Source organism: Propithecus coquereli, unplaced genomic scaffold, assembly GCF_000956105.1.
Source record: "Propithecus coquereli isolate 6110/MARCELLA unplaced genomic scaffold, Pcoq_1.0 Scaffold515, whole genome shotgun sequence".
In the NCBI taxonomy this organism is placed as follows: domain Eukaryota; kingdom Metazoa; phylum Chordata; class Mammalia; order Primates; family Indriidae; genus Propithecus; species Propithecus coquereli.
Genome location: NW_012151008.1, coordinates 875,565 through 892,752, shown reverse-complemented (window position 1 = coordinate 892,752; position 17,188 = coordinate 875,565). Strand labels below are relative to the sequence as shown.

Sequence of the window (17,188 nt, the reverse complement as noted above, 5' to 3'; positions counted from 1 at the left end):
AAAAAAAAACGGCTCTTACGCAGTGGTTCTCAACCTTGTACATCAGACAAGGACTCCTGTCCGTACATCAAAGTCATCTGTGCAGCCAGTCCCTGGAGATTCCCATTAAGGTTTGGAGCAGGGCCCAGTATCTACAGGTGCCACTGAAGCACAGTCAGGGCTAGAGCATCTGGCACAGAGCAAATGAGCACAGGCACTGGCTTTGGACACCACAGGTGTCACTGTGTCTTGCCACTTCTGGGTCACCTCGTAGAAGCCACCTGAGCTGAGCTTTAGTGTTCTCATCACTAAAATGGGGTGCACCAGGGTTAATGACAGTGTTGGCCAAGTGTCTCTCACATACGATGCTGAATAAACAGCAGCAAATAGTATGGACGTGATTATTTATAATACTTACTCTAAGACTATTGGCAAATAGAACCCAGCCAGCCCAATGAACCAAGACAGGCTCTACCTGGCATAAACTGGCCGGTGACATGTTCTGCCTGGTCACTGGTCCTGCCTTCCAGAGGTACCTGAGCAGGCACACACAGCACTTTTTACGGTCTGCTGCCTCATGGTTTTCCTGGCCCTGCTTAGTGATCACATGAGCAGAGGTGTCCAACCTTTCCAGGCAATAAAGCGCCGAGAAAGCCAATTTTGCCACGAAAAGTACACGCAGATGTGGGGTGCGTCTAAGACAGGTGAAGGCCAGACCCGAGGCCCCAGGAAGCTTTATGCCCTCCCCTCCCGAGACTGGGAAGCAAAAGACGTACCTCTGGCAGGTCATAAGATGAATTCACTCACTGAGCTGTGCTGTCTCCCGGGGGTGGCACTCTCACTGGGACTCTCCTCTCCTGAACCAGTGGCAAAAATTATCCACCGGTACGGTTAGGTGATGGCATTATAACCAAAAATGGCATAGTAAAAGTCTTCTTTGAGACAAAATCAAATTTTCTTGAAGAGCTAAAGTTAGAGTCAAAGTTTCCTCTAATATACAGAATGGGCCAAAGATTCTTTGCCATGAGTGTCATAGCCACGGTAAAGCTTTAGACCCCGGGCGAAACACTCTCCTGCTATGACCCACTCCCACTCTCCCAATCAGACCCTAGTTTGTTCAGAGACCACGGAAAATGGGCCCCGGTCCTGACCTCATGTCTTCCACAGAAAGGGGGGAGAATGTAAGGACATGGGGGCACCCTATTCAGCGTGCCTATTCCCACGATGCACGTGATAGGCAGACGAGATCCAAGGCCCTTAAACACCTTGCTGTGCACAGACAGAAAAGAAAAAGAAAAAAGGACACTGCTCTTCCTCGTTCTGGGCTTCCCTCTGCTCTGGACACTACAGGTCAGTGGGTCTCAAACTCTCTCTCATCAGAATAGCCCAGGGTGTTTAGAAAATAACCCTGACCAACTGAATTAGAATCTCCACAGGTACGTGTTCGCTTCGGCAGCACATATACTAAAATTGGAATGATACAGAGAAGATTAGCAATGGCCCCTTTTTAAAATAAAAAAAATAAAAAAAAAATAACAAATTAAAAAAAAAAAAAAGAACCCCCACAGGTGGAATTCAGAAACCAATGTTTTAAATATAAGTTCCCCAAGTGATTGTAAGCAGCCGATCAAAGCACAAGAGCTACAGTTGACGCAGGAAGCGGGGAGAAATCCGAGAAACAGAAGGGCAGCCCAGATCAGCGCCATCGAGTCCCGATACAAGTGGATCAGATGGGGCTCTCCAGGACCGCAGGTGCCGCAGCAGTGTCACCCCACCCCGCATTTGAGATTTTCATCTTTCTCTTCTCTAATCTGTGAAGCTACCCACTTCGTATTTTTTGTCCTTCCTGGTAAAAGGGTGAGCAATTCCAGCTGATGAGTGTCTCTTGTGCTTCCTGTTTGCTTTAGAGACTTCCTCTAGCGGAGAGTCCCGGCACAGCCTGGATAGTGAGCTGATTAGGGAAACCAATCGGACTGTTGACCAGAGGGTAGGTTGTTAGCAGGGTGGTCAGAGAACCAAGTGACCCGCCCAGGGCCCCTGGAGGTGGCTCTCACCAGTGACTCTTCAGCTGCACTTCACTCCGGAAAAAGGCATTCCTGAATATTTAACACCACAAGAATCCGGCAAGAGAAGGGGAAGGCGAGAACTTAACAGAGGGAAACAAGGGATACGGGAGGCCGGGCGCGGTGGCTCATGCCTGTAATCCCAGCACTCTGGGAGGCCGAGGCAGGCGGATTGTTTGAGCTCAGGAGTTCGAAACCAGCCTGAGCAAGAGCGAGACCTCGTCTCTACTAAAAATAGAAAGAAATTAATCAGAAAACTAAAAATATATAGATAAAATTAGCCGGGCATGGTGGCGCATGCCTGTAGTCCCAGCTACTTGGGAGGCTGAGGCAGAAGGATCGCTTGAGCCCAGGAGTTTGAGGTTGCTGTGAGTTAGGATGACGCCACGGCACTCTAGCCCAGGCAACAGAGTGAGACTCTGTCTTAAAAAAAAAAAAAAAAAGGGATACAGGAGGAGAGGCAATTAGGTTCCAAGGCAAAAGTAGAAGACATAATTTTAAAAAGCCAAATGAAACCAAGGTTTTGCAAATGCTTCACAGGCTCAGATTAGTTGGGGAGATGATTTACCCACAGACTCAAGAACACAGCCATTCCTCAAAGAGAAAAACCACCACTGCTGGCACACAGGAACAGAGGATAGACTCACAGCAGGACTGCCCAGGCTTCTAGCTGGACCCAGAGGAGAGAAGAATCTGAAGCAACACAAGCCATGAGCCACACGAGGTACCCACACACCTTCCCCAGCATGACCAGCAGGTTAGGGCTTGAACTGGGTTTGGATCAAGCCTGGCTCCACCGTTTATTAGCCGTGTGACCTTGGCCAAGTCACACAAGTGATCATTATCAGCTTCAGTTTCTTATCTAAAAAAGGTCACTATTTAATACTAATTGCACAGGGTTGTAGTAAAGGTTAAATAATGCAGAAAGTGTACAGCACATTAGGCTGAAGGTAAGGTTCCGACAAGTGGTAGGTTTATTATACCAGAGGCTAGCTAACCAGCTGTAAGTAGCTGAATGTCAGAGCTCAACCGGGCCTTAAAGACCTGATCCTACTCTTGACAACTACAGAGAAGGAAATGAAAGTGAGGCGAAGTGACCTGCCCAGAGTCACACAGCCGGTTGGTAGCAGAGCCCAACCCTACCCAAGACTCACAACTCAAGCAAGACTCCCCTATCAGAAACAGAAAGAAAAACCCAGAAATATTAACAACGTCATTATATCTACTAAGAATAACAGGGGCTGCGACCTTCTATGTATGCTTTAATAAAATATGGCTTGGCTTTTAGCTAGGGAAAAACGAGTTTCCATCAAACTAAAAAAAGCACACTGCTGGATGGAAAAGTTTTATATCTTGATTTGGCAGGTAAAACACATAGATGTAAACAAATGTAAATATCCATCGAAGACTGGCTGGGCGCGGTGGCTCATGCCTGTAATCCCACACTTTTGGCAGCTGAGGTAGAAAGATCCCTTGAGGGCAAGAGTTCAACACCAGCCTGGGCAATGTAGTGAGACCCTGTCTCCACAAAAATAATCTTTAAAAAATTCGCTGGGCGTGGTGGGGCGCACCGATAGTCCCAGCTACTCGGGAGACTGAGGCAGGAGCAACACTTGAGCCCAGGAATTCAAGGTTACAGTGAGCTATGATTGGGCCACTGCACCCCAGCCTGGGTGACAGCAAGACCCTGTCTTAAAAAAAAAAAATCCACTGAGCTGAACATTTAAGATTTGTAAACTGTATTACACCTGGAAAGTGTGACAGAGTAAGCTTCACCCTGGAAGCCAGAGCTCAACAGCTCAGGTTGAGATTTGGTCAGGACTCTGATAGGGTGTGTTGGGTCAGGGCTGGGGCTCCTTATCCCACCAGTAAGCAGGATGTTTAGGAGAGGTGGCAGCAGGGGGAGGAAGGAGGAGCTTCCTTTCCACAGCCATAGGAGGATGACTCCCTTTCCAGGGGAAAGTAAAATAAACCATCCCAGAGGGGAACTCAGGGTGAGCTGGGTCCCCTATCACGAGCACAAGCCCTTGAATCTGCAGGAGCACCCAACTCCCTCACCTGGGATCGGTTTCATTTCATTCCCCTTTCAATGATAAGACTTCTGAAGCCGAGTCCCCAGTGGAGTCCACCAGAGCCCCAGGTGTGGCCACTAACTCCACTAATGCCTGCGAAGGGAGCCAGTGTGCAGGGGCACCAAAGGCTTAGCCTGGACACACATTACCAGGTGGCCCTTCACCACCCACTGTCCATGCTCAGCCTGGAACTTTTCCAGGAGTCAGCCAGGACAGAGCACAGTTGGCCCCTGTAGCCTGTTCCCCTGTGTAGGAAGGCCTGCTGTGTCACTCAGGACAGATGACAAACTCATTCAGGTAGAAGACACCCTTGAGGGACAGATTCCCAGCTTCTTAGGACCCTTCCCCAGGAAGAACACCATGAAATCCTTCCCTGTTGCCTGAGCTGCCTTCCCAGCCCTCGACGACAGATGGGCTCCCCGGAGAGGCCGGGAGAGGAAGAGAGTCAGTGCTGGATGGAGGCCTCCAGTGCCTGCTCCCTCCTTCTGTGCCCACAGGGAGGAAGACCGTTAGGGATGGGAGGACATCTCCATGTATCTGCTGACACAGCGTGGTCAGCGTGGTCTGCCTGTACTGTCCACAGAAAGGCCCCAGGATTCACAAGCAAATCCAAGATTCTCAGTTATCGGCCCTGTTGGCCAACAGAGGAATCAGTGGGCTGGGAGGCAGGGTGGTGGGGAAGGCCCAGTCACGGCAAAGCTGGTCCTGCCCACTGATTGTAAGAGGCACTGGGGGGCCTCGGCCCTAACGCTGACATTCCGGAGAGACTATTCTCCCTAAGAGGGCCTGGCCTCCGACTCAGCACACCTCAATCAGTAAGGTTGTGGCATATTCTCTGCCCCTGTCCAGGGCTGCTCTGTAAGAAGCCTCCAGCAAGAAGAGCTCAACTTGAAATTCAGCACTTTCTGCAGCCCAAATCCACACACGTGTCCAGCCACACGGCATAGTGAGGATGGCAACGTGGACATGGGGTAGCTCACACCCCACCACTCAGCTCTTCACCTGCCAATGCCAGGTGGGATGCTAGGAAGAGAGTCAGCTAAGACAAAGGATGGGGCAGGAGTCACACGGAAGCCAGTTAGGACTCATGCAGGATCCACAATCCTTGCAACTACCCTGCATTTTGTTTTGCTCTCGCAGTTACTATTTACTGAGGACATTTCTAACTGGAATCTCATCAATGCAGGGCTTCCCCTCTATCTCAGGAGGGGCTCCGCAGGGACCAGGAGTGCCAACCAGGACAGCTGCCACTTCTGCTGCTGCCCCAGGCCCTGAAAGACTCCAGGAACCTCTGGCTGAATGTCAAGATAGTCAGCACCTGCTCATCCAGCTACTCATACCAACTGTCACCTCTCACAAGCCCTTCCTGTCTTTGCAAATAACGAAAAACAAAAGAAGGCCAGTTTAAATCACTGCCCTGGTTGTCTTGCCTTCAGCTCCTAACCAGAGAGCAGAGGTCACGTTTGAGAGGAAAGCAGGGGTAAAGAGAAATCAGGTATCAGATACCAGCAAACAAAATTCCTCCTGCTCAACACCACACATACACTGTGGTCAGAGGCTGCCCAACTAACTAGAACAAAGTCAAAGTTCTCACTGTGAGATCTAAGGGACAATGGCTGTCCTCAGAAGCCTGGCTGCCAAAGAACAATATTACAGACAGACTAATTTTTGCTGAACAAACTGCAGAATGGTGCCAGGTAAAGAGGTCAGGCAATGAATGGGTCCATACAAGTTGTAATGAGTGAATCACACGTCTGCTTTCATGGCCCCAAATTTTCATAAGACTATCGTAGGTAACAAGAGGTTGGAGAACTTGGGGGACTGAGGGTCGGGAGTGAGAAAGCAGGAGAGACTAAGGGCACTGTTGCAGATGGAAAGGGCCACATTACTAAATTCTCAAAGGCTGCACTATGGGTTTCCTTTGTGTTAATTGCACACAACATCAAGCCTGACACACAGTAGGTATTGTGTGTCATAAATACGGTGAACTGAGCATACGATACAGGTACTGCCCAGCCTGCTTAGGCTTGGCAAATGAATGGGGCAGTTGAGGGCTTAAATATGCATCCACCTGCCAGGTGGCTCAGATTCCCCAACAGAGCCCTAGGCCAGCCAAGGAGCTGCCTCACTCCCCCAGGCAGGACTTTGTAGGTCCCTACTGCACAGGGGTTAAGAGCACGAGTCAGAAAAACTTCAGCTCAAGTCCTGGAGCCGCTACTTACTAGGGTGGCCTTGTATGGTGTCACTGAACCCATTTCCTTACATGCAAAATGGAGAGACTAGGACCACCTGTTTCCCAGGGCTATTGGGAAGATGATGCACGTAAGACTCTCAGCAAAGGGCCTGGCTCACAGAAGCACTCAGTAAATGTTTACGGAACAAGAAAGGCCCTGCTCTGAAAGTCCCTGTGAGGGGAGTGCACTCTTCAATCCAAACGCTCAGACACCATTCTTGCATTCCTTTTACCTCCAGGTCCCCTGGACCCCATTCTTTAGCATCCCTCATTTAGAGAGAATTTTGGTAGGATGTCCTTCGTCTGTTTCCTAGAAGAGCAATCCCCAACCTTTTTTGGCACCAGGGACCATTTTCATGGAAGACAATTTTTCCCCGGACCAGGGAAGGGGGGATGGTTTCGGGATGATTCAAGCGCATCACATTCATCGTGCACTTTATTTCTGTTATTATTACATTGCAATATATAATGAAATAATTATACAGTTCACCACAGGTTGGGGACCCCTGTACTAAAGGATGCCCGATGTCCTGGGCAACCCCAACACCGCAACCTTGTATTCTCTGGAGACTGGCTCCCAAACCACAATAATGGGGGGACCCACTGTCCAATAAATCAGCCTTGAGTTGAAGCCGCAACCAGGCAAACCATAACCCCTATTAAAAAAGCCCCACAACACAAAGTATCTTAAAGACCAAATACCCTTCCTTCCATCTCAAAGGCTCTTTCAGGAAAGGGAAGAAGCAGTTCAGTTGTGGAGAGGGGGTGGGGACAGGAATAGGGCAGCTGACAAAGAAACCAGAGTTCCTTTTAAAACGCAGCCTGAAAATGCTAGAGGTTTGGAAATTGGTGTCATTAATCACCACGGCTATCTGAGCAGCTCAAAGAGCAATGTGACGACTAGGAGAGCAGCCAGGGTTAGGGAGGCCACCCACACCCTCCTCCACCCCTGGGATGCCTCTGCTAGAGCCACCTGCAGGGGACACACATGGAGCTATGAATAGAAGGCAAGAGGCTTGTAAACCAACTCCTATTAAGATCCCAAGTCAGTGTTTCCAGTAGGGCTCAAGTTACACATTTTCAGAAGATGACAGTATAACGAAAGGATTTAAGCTATTCAATGATTCGGGATCACAGCTCAAAGTGACAGCCTGCCCTGAGCCTGCCCGGAGCCACATATCCTGCACAAACCCTCCCCAGAGGGGCAGTCTGTGTTTGAATGGCAGCAAAAGACGCTGGCCTAGACCACGTGGAATCTCCTACGAGACTCAGAGTCCAGGAAGATTTGGCTGGAGAATTTAACACCTGAAATATAGAACGATTATGTACATATACCTCATCTTCCCAACTGGATAGTAAACTCCAAAGTAAATACCAAATCTGACCATTTTTTGGACTAGTCACAGTGTAAGGCAAGGGTAGGAGTACGAATGAGTGAGTAGAGGGGCAACAGCCTAGTACTGGGATCAACTCCCAGGTCTAGAGTTGATTCTCACAGCATAAATTTCCCAGGTACATCTCCACCTTGCCCAACTCTGGAGTCTTCAGGAACTATGACTAACCATCAAGAGAAGAAACAACTTGACCCATCCACATAACTCCATGTCAACATCCTTGAGAGAAAAAGTTTGCTAAAAAGGCAGTGGTCTTGGAGAGCCAGCCGAACCTAGGGCTGGGGCATCTTGTAGTGCCAAAAAGTAAGGAAGTGCTCAAAAAACAAAACCAAAAAACCTCACAATGACCAGGATAGGTCAAAGAGAGCTGAAAGAGCAGCCAATGACCAAAGCTGAAACAATCTGAGCAACAAAATATAGCATTGGATTACAAACCAAAGTGTCAAATAAATATCCCAGTTCATACAAATATAAATGACTGAACGAATAAATGAAGGAGAGTAGACAAATCTCTTATGTAGAAGAATTTAATAATTCACGTAGATACTCCGCCCTCAAGGAGGGAAGCATAACTCCCCACTCCTTAAATGTGGGCTACACATAGTGACTTCCTTCCGAAGGGTACAGCATGAAAAGGGGAGGGGGAAGAACAACTTTACAGCAAAGAAAGCTGACAAACATCATCTCAGCCACGTGATCAAGGTTGACATTAACCATGAGTCATGTTATCATGTTGATTTTATGTACGCTTGATATGATGTAATGAAAGTAGCACTTTACCTTTGTGGTCTTCCTCCCAACAACTCCTAACCCCCAGTCACGAGAAAAACATTGGATAAATCCCAATTGAGGGACACTCTATACCAGAGCAGGCCGGGCGCTGTGACTCACACCTGTAATCCTAGTACTTTAGGAGGCTGAGGTAGGAGGATTGCTTGAGGCCAGGAATTCAAGACCAGCCTGGGTAATAGCAAGACCCCCATCTCTACAAAAAATTAATAAAAATTAGCCAGGCATGGTGGCTCACACCTGCAGTCCCAGCTACATGGGAGGCTGAGGCAGGAGGATCACTTGAGTCCAAGGGTTTGAGGCTACAGTGAGCTATGATGATGCAACTGCTCTGCAGCCTGGGAGACAGAGCGAGACCCTGTCTCAAATAAAATAAAATAAAAAATAAAACAAAATAAATAAAATACCTGACCAGAATTTCCCAAAACTATCAAGATCTTCAAAAACAAGAAAAGTCTGAGAAACTGTCACAGCTAAGAGGAGCCTAAGGAGACATGAGAACTAAATATAATATGGGACCCTGGAAGAGAAAAAGGACATCAGGTAAAAACCTAAGGAAATCTTAACAGAGGATGAACCTTACTGCAAAATATATACAAATATACGATGGTAATAATAGGGGGAAACTGGGTGTGGAGATTTGTGAGAAAATATGTATTACCTTCAGAATTTTTCTCAAACTAATCTGAAAGAATAAGTTTATTAAAAAAAAAAAAAAGGCAGTGACTCATCTTGTGATAAAATGAGATCCAAGGACTCCAGTTATCATCAACTCCCGTTCTTGAAGATAAGGTATCTCCACGTGGAGCTGGGCTGAGGGGTGGTGGGAAGGGGTGGTCAGGAGGCAGAGCAACAGTCTCTGGGCGAGCAGAGGATAATATCCAAACACGGCAGGCACGGGAGCAGGGGAGTTTAAAGGCCACACCTGCGGAATACACGCAGGCGGGCCCATCTCACCACCAGCCGGTCTAAACAGCTGTTGCTACTACTTTCTCAAGGCCACTCTCACTCAACAATGAGCCTTGTGCAGACATGCAGAAGAGCAGCCATGAAGAGAGTTAAGTCACTTCCACTGATCCTTGCACCAAGCACTGGCCTGGGGTCGGGTGCCACCTCACCACACACAGCCGCAGAAGTTCAGCACGTTCTGCCTTGCCATCAGATACACATGCTGGAGAAGCTGGTCCACAGGACGGCGGACAGCCAGAGCCATGCCCGCCTTCCCTGGAATGGAGATTTGGACAGCTTTCCCCACTGGAAATTCACTTTGTGGCCTGCCATCTCCATCATCTGTGCCATGACATTCATTCTATTTACCTGTTTGCTCTCCTATTTGTCTGGAACTTTTTGGAGGCTGGACTAAAGGTATGGCTCAAGCTTTAGAATCAGATGGATGGAAGTCTGAATCCCAGGTTCACCACACTCAAGGTGTGTGAGTTTAAGAAGAATGTGTTAAAGGGAGAGGGTAGGCATTTGCTTCAAGGGCAGGTTTGAATATCTGTCCTTTCCTTTAACAACTTCACTGGGGGGCCTACTATACTAAGTACTAAACATCTACAGATAAAACAGGGCACAACTGTGCCCCTAAAGGGCTCATACACCAGGGAAGGAGGTAGACAAGGAACAATGAAGACAGCAGTGAGATAAAGCCCACAGCCTACCTGGGGCAAGGGAAGGCTTCACAAAGGAAGTGACACTCAAACTGAGCTTTGGGAGAAAAGTAAGGAGAGGAAGCTTCCAGGAAGGTAAAGTAAAGAGCATTCTAGGCAAAGTGAACAGCATACATTTATTTAATAGCCCAGAGAGGCTGCAAGGAGAGGCTGTATTTATTGCATAGTGATACAAGCACAGACTTTCCATTCTAACCCCTGCTCTGCCACTTACAACACTGTTCCTCACTACAACATGGGGATTAAACACGGTACCTGGGGTGGCTTTGAGGACTAAATGAGTCAATACATGCTAAGGACTCTGAAAAGTACCTGGCACATGGTAGGCAAAGCTCAAAAAGTTCAGCATTTTTTTTTTGTATTATTGTTTCTGTATACAGAAGATGGGGCCCTTTACTCTGAAAACTAATCTCTTATAATAGCTAGCTATTAATCCAGAGGACTCCTTCAAAAACACTGACTGCTCATCTGCCAAGTTTCTTGAAAGCACTATTACCTGGATTTTGGGATGTAATAAGTTTATAGATCCTACCTGAAGCAGTGCTTCTCAAACAGCCAACAAAAGTACCTCTGACTCAAGTCACGGGGGAAAGGAAATGCAAAACCCCAGGAATGTGAGAATTGAACCCAAAGCAGCGTGCTACAACCCAACTATTGTCTAAGTTTCCAGTTTTAGCTGAAATTCATGCAAACTTTGCATTCCATCTATAATCGATTCAGGACTGTTTTAATATGAAAATGCTTACAACTGAGTAAAGACTGAAGTTCTTAGAAGATGTAAAGACCTCATTTAGTCTGTGGCTCTGAGAATCCCAGTAGGAGAAACAGTGACAGCCTTAGCATTCTTCTCTGTAAAATGGGAATACAACCCACATTGATTCTGTTCAACATCTATGAAACGAGACAATATGTGAAACCATCAAGCATTACCAGGCATTGCAGCAGACATTTGGTACAAATGTTCAATCAGAATCCTTGGGTTGAATTACAATGCACCTTCAAAGTACTTGCTTGGTGGGGCTGAATTTAAATTTTTGAGCTTGCTCTGTTTCCATGTAAATTCTCGTGATAGGAGCTCCAGGTGGAAAGCCACGTTCTTCCCACTTGCAAGCAGCACCAAAGTGGAATCAGAGGGCTATTCAGAGGCGAGGCCAGCTTTGCTGGTTCCCTACCCCCTTTTAAGCCTGCCCCACGATCCCGGAGACTACCCACTTTTACTTTCGTTTTCTAGCCATCATGACTTTCAGGATCCCAAGAAATTAATGACATGCAGATGTCAGCAAACTCCTGAGCCCTGAAGGGAACTGACTTGGGACTCCTAACTGTCCTGGTTCCCAGAGAGAGAGGAAAAGGGGGTCAAGAGAGAGAATAGAAGGTTGGATAGAGGTGGAGGAAGAAAACAGGAGCAGAGGAGAACTGCCAGAGATGAGGAAGGCTGAAGGGTTGAGTCTGCACTTGTGCCAATGCTTGCTAAACCTTCATGTTCATTCATTTAAGAAACAGACCAGACCAATAGAGGGCCCACCATTAGAAAAGATGAGGTCACATCTGACCCCAAATCCCATCTCCAACTCTACCACTTTCTAACTATATGACCTTAGGCAAGCTACTTAAGTTTCTTCAGCATCATCTCTAAAGTAGGGATACAAATCTCACTATCTTCCAAGACACTTGTGGAAAATGTGCATGAAAAGAACTCTGCAACTTTTTTATTTTATTTTTTCTGAGACAGAGTCTCACTCTTTTGCCCAGGTTAGAGTGCTGTGGCGTCAGCCCAGCTCACAGCAACCTCAAACTCCTGGGCTCAAGCAATCCTTCTGCCTCAGCCTCCTGAGTAGCTGGGACTACAGGCATGTGTCACCATGCCAGGCTAATTTTTTCTATACATATTTTTAGTTGTCCGGCTAATTTCTTTCTATTTTTAGTAGAGACAGTGTCTCACTCTTGTTTAGGCTGGTCTTGAACTCCTGACCTCAAGTGATCCTCCCACCTCGGCCTCCCAGAGTGCTAAGATTACAGGTGTGAGCCACCATGCCCAGCCAGAACTCTGCAACTTTAAAATGATTTATAAAAATGAATTGGCGGCCGGGTGTGGTGGCTCACAGAGTGCCTGTAATCCTAGCACTCTGGGAGGCCAAGGTGGAGCATAGCTTGAGGTCAGGAGTTCAAGACCAGCCTAAACAAGAGACCTGGTCTTTACAAAAAATAGAAAAAGTAGCCAGGCATCGTGGCACACACCTGTAGTCCCAGCTACTTGGGAGGCTGAGGCAGGAGGATCGCTTGAGCCCAGGAGTTTGAGTCTGCAGTGACCTAATGACACCACTGCACTCTAGCCCGGGCAACAGAGCAAGACTCTGTCTCAAAAAAAAAAAAAAAAAAAATCTGTTATCGCCCCTCTACAATATAACGGCCAACTAGTTGTGAGAGGCAAGAGTGGGGAGAGGAACAGTATGTTAGAGGAGGGGTTTCTGTCCCACACAGAGCCCTCCCTCTTTCTGCCAAGCAGTGTAAAACCTCTTCTTGGAGTCTGTAATATCTGGATGCCAGAAGTAGCTGCATAACCACCCAGAGCACTGATGCCTTTCTTGTTTCTCTGAAAGGGAGAGCTTCTCCTTCAAAAATCTGTTTCCGAGTCAGAGCCGGGAGAGCACATCCAGACAAAGCAAAGAAGGTCCCCTTGGATGGCTGGTCAGCCCCATCCCAGGACTTCCAAAGAGTGGCAAACCGTAGTCCACCCTAAAGAGGTAAGTCTGGTCAGAGATCAATGGCTGGTGAGCACTCAGACCTCTTTGCCCTGCCCCTTAGAGGTGCAGGCTGACCAGATCGGAGACTCTAGGTTGGCCAAAGTTTCCAAAGAGCTTCCAATGAGCCCGTACAAATATAGAGCTTGTGATCCAGCTGTTGACTCTAATAAGGAAGGTATTTTTGTTGTCCAATAAAAAGTGAAATAAGGTCTGGTTCAAAAGATTGTAGGAATCAGACAATAGAAACTGTCCAGAAGTCTAAGAAGATCTCAAGGCAAAAAACTTTACCACTTGTAAGTAGCATCTGAGGGTGGTAAGAGTGGCCTAGAACACTGAAGAGCTGCAGAAATTCCCAAGGATTGCATGGCTTTCCCTCCCTTCCTCCACTGTAGATAGCAAGGGTCAGTTGTGGCCTCAGAGTCAGGCTGTTCCTCATTAAGGTACAGTCTCCAGCCTGTACTTTGGCCACATAACAAAGAAACTTCCAGCTTGGTCTGAAACAGCAGCTATTTCATATTCCTAAGTCCCAAGCAATAGACAAGAATCATATGTCAAAATGGTTGAGGGAACGAACTTGTACTTTCTGTATGGGAATTCTTTAGAGTACAAAACTTAGCACATTAATAATCCAAAGCTGCCACTGTGAACTTGACTTATTCCTCTGTATTAAGTCTTAGCCCAGAAGGGAAAGGAGACAGACCTGGTGTGGCGTGAACCTGTTGCTCAGGGTGGTGTATGTGCGTGTGTTTGGGGGTGGGAAAGAGATGGCCCTTCAATTCCAGACTCCTCATTTTTGGCCTTATTCTCCACTTTACAGACCAGCAGACAGCAGTCCCAGGAGGAGGAGTCCCTCTAAGGCAGCTTGGAACCACTCACGTGCTCTGGGAGGACAGAGCTGAGCCTGGAGCAAGGGGGGAGGAGGAGGGGAGAGACAGGATAATGAATGGGCAGATCCACCCTGATCCATGATCTGTAGCTAGGATTGAGCAAATCTCAGCTAAATTCTTCAGAAGCAGGAAGAGATACACACTTAGAGAAAAACATAGCTAGAGGACTGGCTCGGGGGAGAAGGGGCAAGACAGGACGACAGTTCATTCCTAATAAGTGACCCAGATTTCAAACTCTGCTGAGGTCCTGGTTGGCTTTCTGGCTCGAAAAAAGAGAGGAAGTAAAGAGTTGTGGAAGCGCAAACACACTTAAGTGCGTGTGGAACGGTCTCACCCAGACCACTCCGCCCCCCAAAGGAAATCAAGATAGTCCTCTATCCTGGAGGGGACACCAGTTCTGAGGAACGGGGGAAGGAAAACGGCGACAGACAGCACTCACTGCCACCTCTAAAGGAGAAGGGGGACAGGTTCCTTCACACCCTGACAAAGGTCCTCCAATTCTGGGAGCAGGGGCAACGAAACTTAGGGTCCCTCTCTCCCACAACTGGACTAGACAAGCCAGAGGAGAGCCATAGGGCTTTACCCAAGGCTCACGAAAGGCAGGTAAGCGAAGAAGCCCCCTCCCCCTTTTGGTCCGACGCCTGGGGAACCCCTTAAGAGGGGGCTACGGGTCGGGGGAGGGGTCAGTACCCCCTAAGCTGGAGTTGGGCGGAAGGAAGGACTGCCCTGGAGAGGCTTGAACGCAGGCGAGACACTGGGTCCCGGGCCAGGCATACTCACGGCGGCTCCGGGGCGGCGGCGTTACTTGGGGCCGGGTCTCGGGTAGGCTCCGCTTTTCTTCCCCCCGGCGGTGTCCCAGGCTCCGGCCTCCACTTCCGCCTTTCAGCCGCTCCGGATCCGGATCTCCACGTTCTCCCCGCCCCCCTGTACTTCCGGGTGACTGACAGGGCGGAGAGACCAATGGGCGGCACTCTTGGCCAACCCTGCAAGGGACGCCAGTGGGACGCGAGAGAGGAGGGAAGGCGCGCGCGAGGCACGGCGGGACTTGTAGTTCGCAGCGCTGGGAGGAGCCGACAGCTGCCTGGTTAGGGTGGAGCCGGCTGCCGGCGAGGCGGAGCCGCACCAGGAACTTTTTAAGGCCAACCGTGCCACGCGCGTTACCGCGAGTTCCAGGTTCCCCGAGGGAAGGCGGGTGGCGGAGCGTTAGAAGAAGGCAGAGAACTCTGTGCGCAGAATTAGGAAAAGAAAAACATGATGTGAATGAATATGCACAGGAGGCCGCGTGGACTAGTCCTGTGTACTCGATAGCGCTAGCCAGCAGAAGCCCCTGTCCGCACTTGCCGGCCAATTCAGCTCTAGGAGCCGGAATGCTGGGAGCATCTGTGATCAGGAAGGCGATGAAAGCGCTGTAGGAAGGGTTCTCTGGAGGATACTGGGTGAGATCAAAGGGAGAGCTTCTGCCACCGCTTCCTACTTTGCCTGGGCCCCTAAACACACCAGGACCTCTGCCTCCCCTCCTACCAACCAGAGTCAGCTCTTCTCTCTGGTGCCAAATACAGAGCTGGACAACCTCTGCCTCGGCCCTTCTCATCCATAAATATAGACTAAAGCCCCACCCCCACCCTATACGGATTGGGACTATTTCTGTTTCTTCTGCTCCCCTCAATATGGATCAGAGCCACTTCTGCCCACCCCTATCTCCCAACACAGGGCAGTACCTCCTCTCTTTTGCATCTCACCTCCTTCCCTGCAAGGAAACTACTCAAAACCTTTATAGAATCAAAGCTTACCCCACAGACAGCTGTGGCTATTGTGCCGATGACACTGGCCAACACCAGTTAAGCCTTGAAGCCTGAGCTGGAGACATGAGCTATCTGGGACAACCTGCCACAAAACTGCTCACATCTGATTCCATCAGGTCACCAGGGTGCTTCTTTCTACAATATCCATAACTTCCCCTCCCCCTGGCAGTGATCCTCAGAGAAGTGAAAGGCAAGAGCGAAGAGAGGGCCTGGCAGGGCAGAGGGGATGGGGCACAGTGGCATTCCTAGGAGGTTCTTGGTTAGGACAAGCTCCTCCCCAGCCCATGCCCTATGTAGCCCTGCAACAGTTCCTTTTACAGGAGGGTTGGGGAGTCCCCTGGGCCTACCTTTCCAAGGAGGTGGGCCTGAGCCAGGACCGTGTGTGTGTGTATATGTGGCTGTGACTGAGGTGGCAGGGAGAAGGGAGTATAACGGGCCCATAGTGACTCATTAAGGTTTCTCCCTCATCCCTGGGGCCCATGGTGGCGTGAATGTGGTGCCAAGTGGATTGTCTGGTGCCTTTGCCCTTCCTAGAGACAGCAACAGGGCCCTGGGGTATGGTGGGGGAGTGACTGCTGTGTTGGCTCCTCCAAAGCCCAGGAGCTCTCAGACCAACCCCCAGAAAAGGCCAGAGCCAACAACTACAAAAATAAAGAGTTTATTTCCTATGCAAAAGTGAGCCCAAGGTCTTGGGTGGTTAAAGGAGAGCTGGAGACCAGGGCGAGTTTTGGAGAAGTCCAGGCCCTGAGTGAGACCATGTTGGAAGCAGGGAGAACAGGCTTGGTTGAAGTCTGGGGGCGGAGGAAGGATAGGGAGTGCTGCTGGGACTGTTTTCAGTTGCTGGCAGCAGAAGAGACCACCTTGAGTGACAGCCTGCAGAGAGACAGAAACAGACGTTGACAGACCCAGGCCCAGGAATAGAAACAGACATTACTCAACCCAAAAAGCACCAGCCAGGCACAGGGACATGGGAGCACCCTCTAAGGCAGGGGTTACGAATTCAACCCCAGCCCCACCCCAGACATTCCAAATTGGGTGGGGCCCAGGAATCTGCTTTTTAATAGGTTCTCAGGTAGTTCTGCTAGACACTCAAGTTTTGGGAACTCCAATACCCGCCGACACCAGACAAAGATTTCAAAGGAGGAAAGGCAGCTGGGTGTTAGGAGATGGTCCAGAAATGTGATGACTGCAAAGTAGAGTCTAAAAAGGACAGTGGCCACCCAGCCCAGCCGAGTGCTGATTATTGCTGGTGGAATATTGGCCCAAGGTGCTCAGATGTCCTAATTTTTTTAGAGGATGTGGAAAACGTTCTGGATTTTTATGTGACCTGTACTGATTTTTAATGTTGACAATTAATTCATATTTTAAAAATGCCGTGAGAGCCAAAAATACATGTCTGGGGCCTTCAGTTTGTTTCCTGTGTGGGCTGCAGGATGAGGTGAGCCCCTCCAGCTTGGGCTGTTTGTGGGTGGCCTAAGAAGTCTTGGATTGCAGAAATGCCAGCCAGAATCTCAAACCTATCCCTAGGCGACATGGCTCTCAGGGTCTCCAGCAG

At 49.0% G+C, this 17,188-nt stretch overlaps 1 protein-coding gene across 1 annotated transcript in view; it reads right to left on the bottom strand.

The window, feature by feature from the left end:
* The window catches only part of RAB5C (RAB5C, member RAS oncogene family), a 22,651-nt gene extending 7,895 nt beyond the window's left edge, over positions 1-14,756 (bottom strand). The window contains exon 1 of the mRNA XM_012656698.1: positions 14,612-14,756. The gene's annotated coding sequence lies outside the window, so the exon portion shown is untranslated. The remainder of the gene's footprint in view (positions 1-14,611) is intronic.
* Between the last annotated feature and the right edge of the window lie 2,432 nt (positions 14,757-17,188).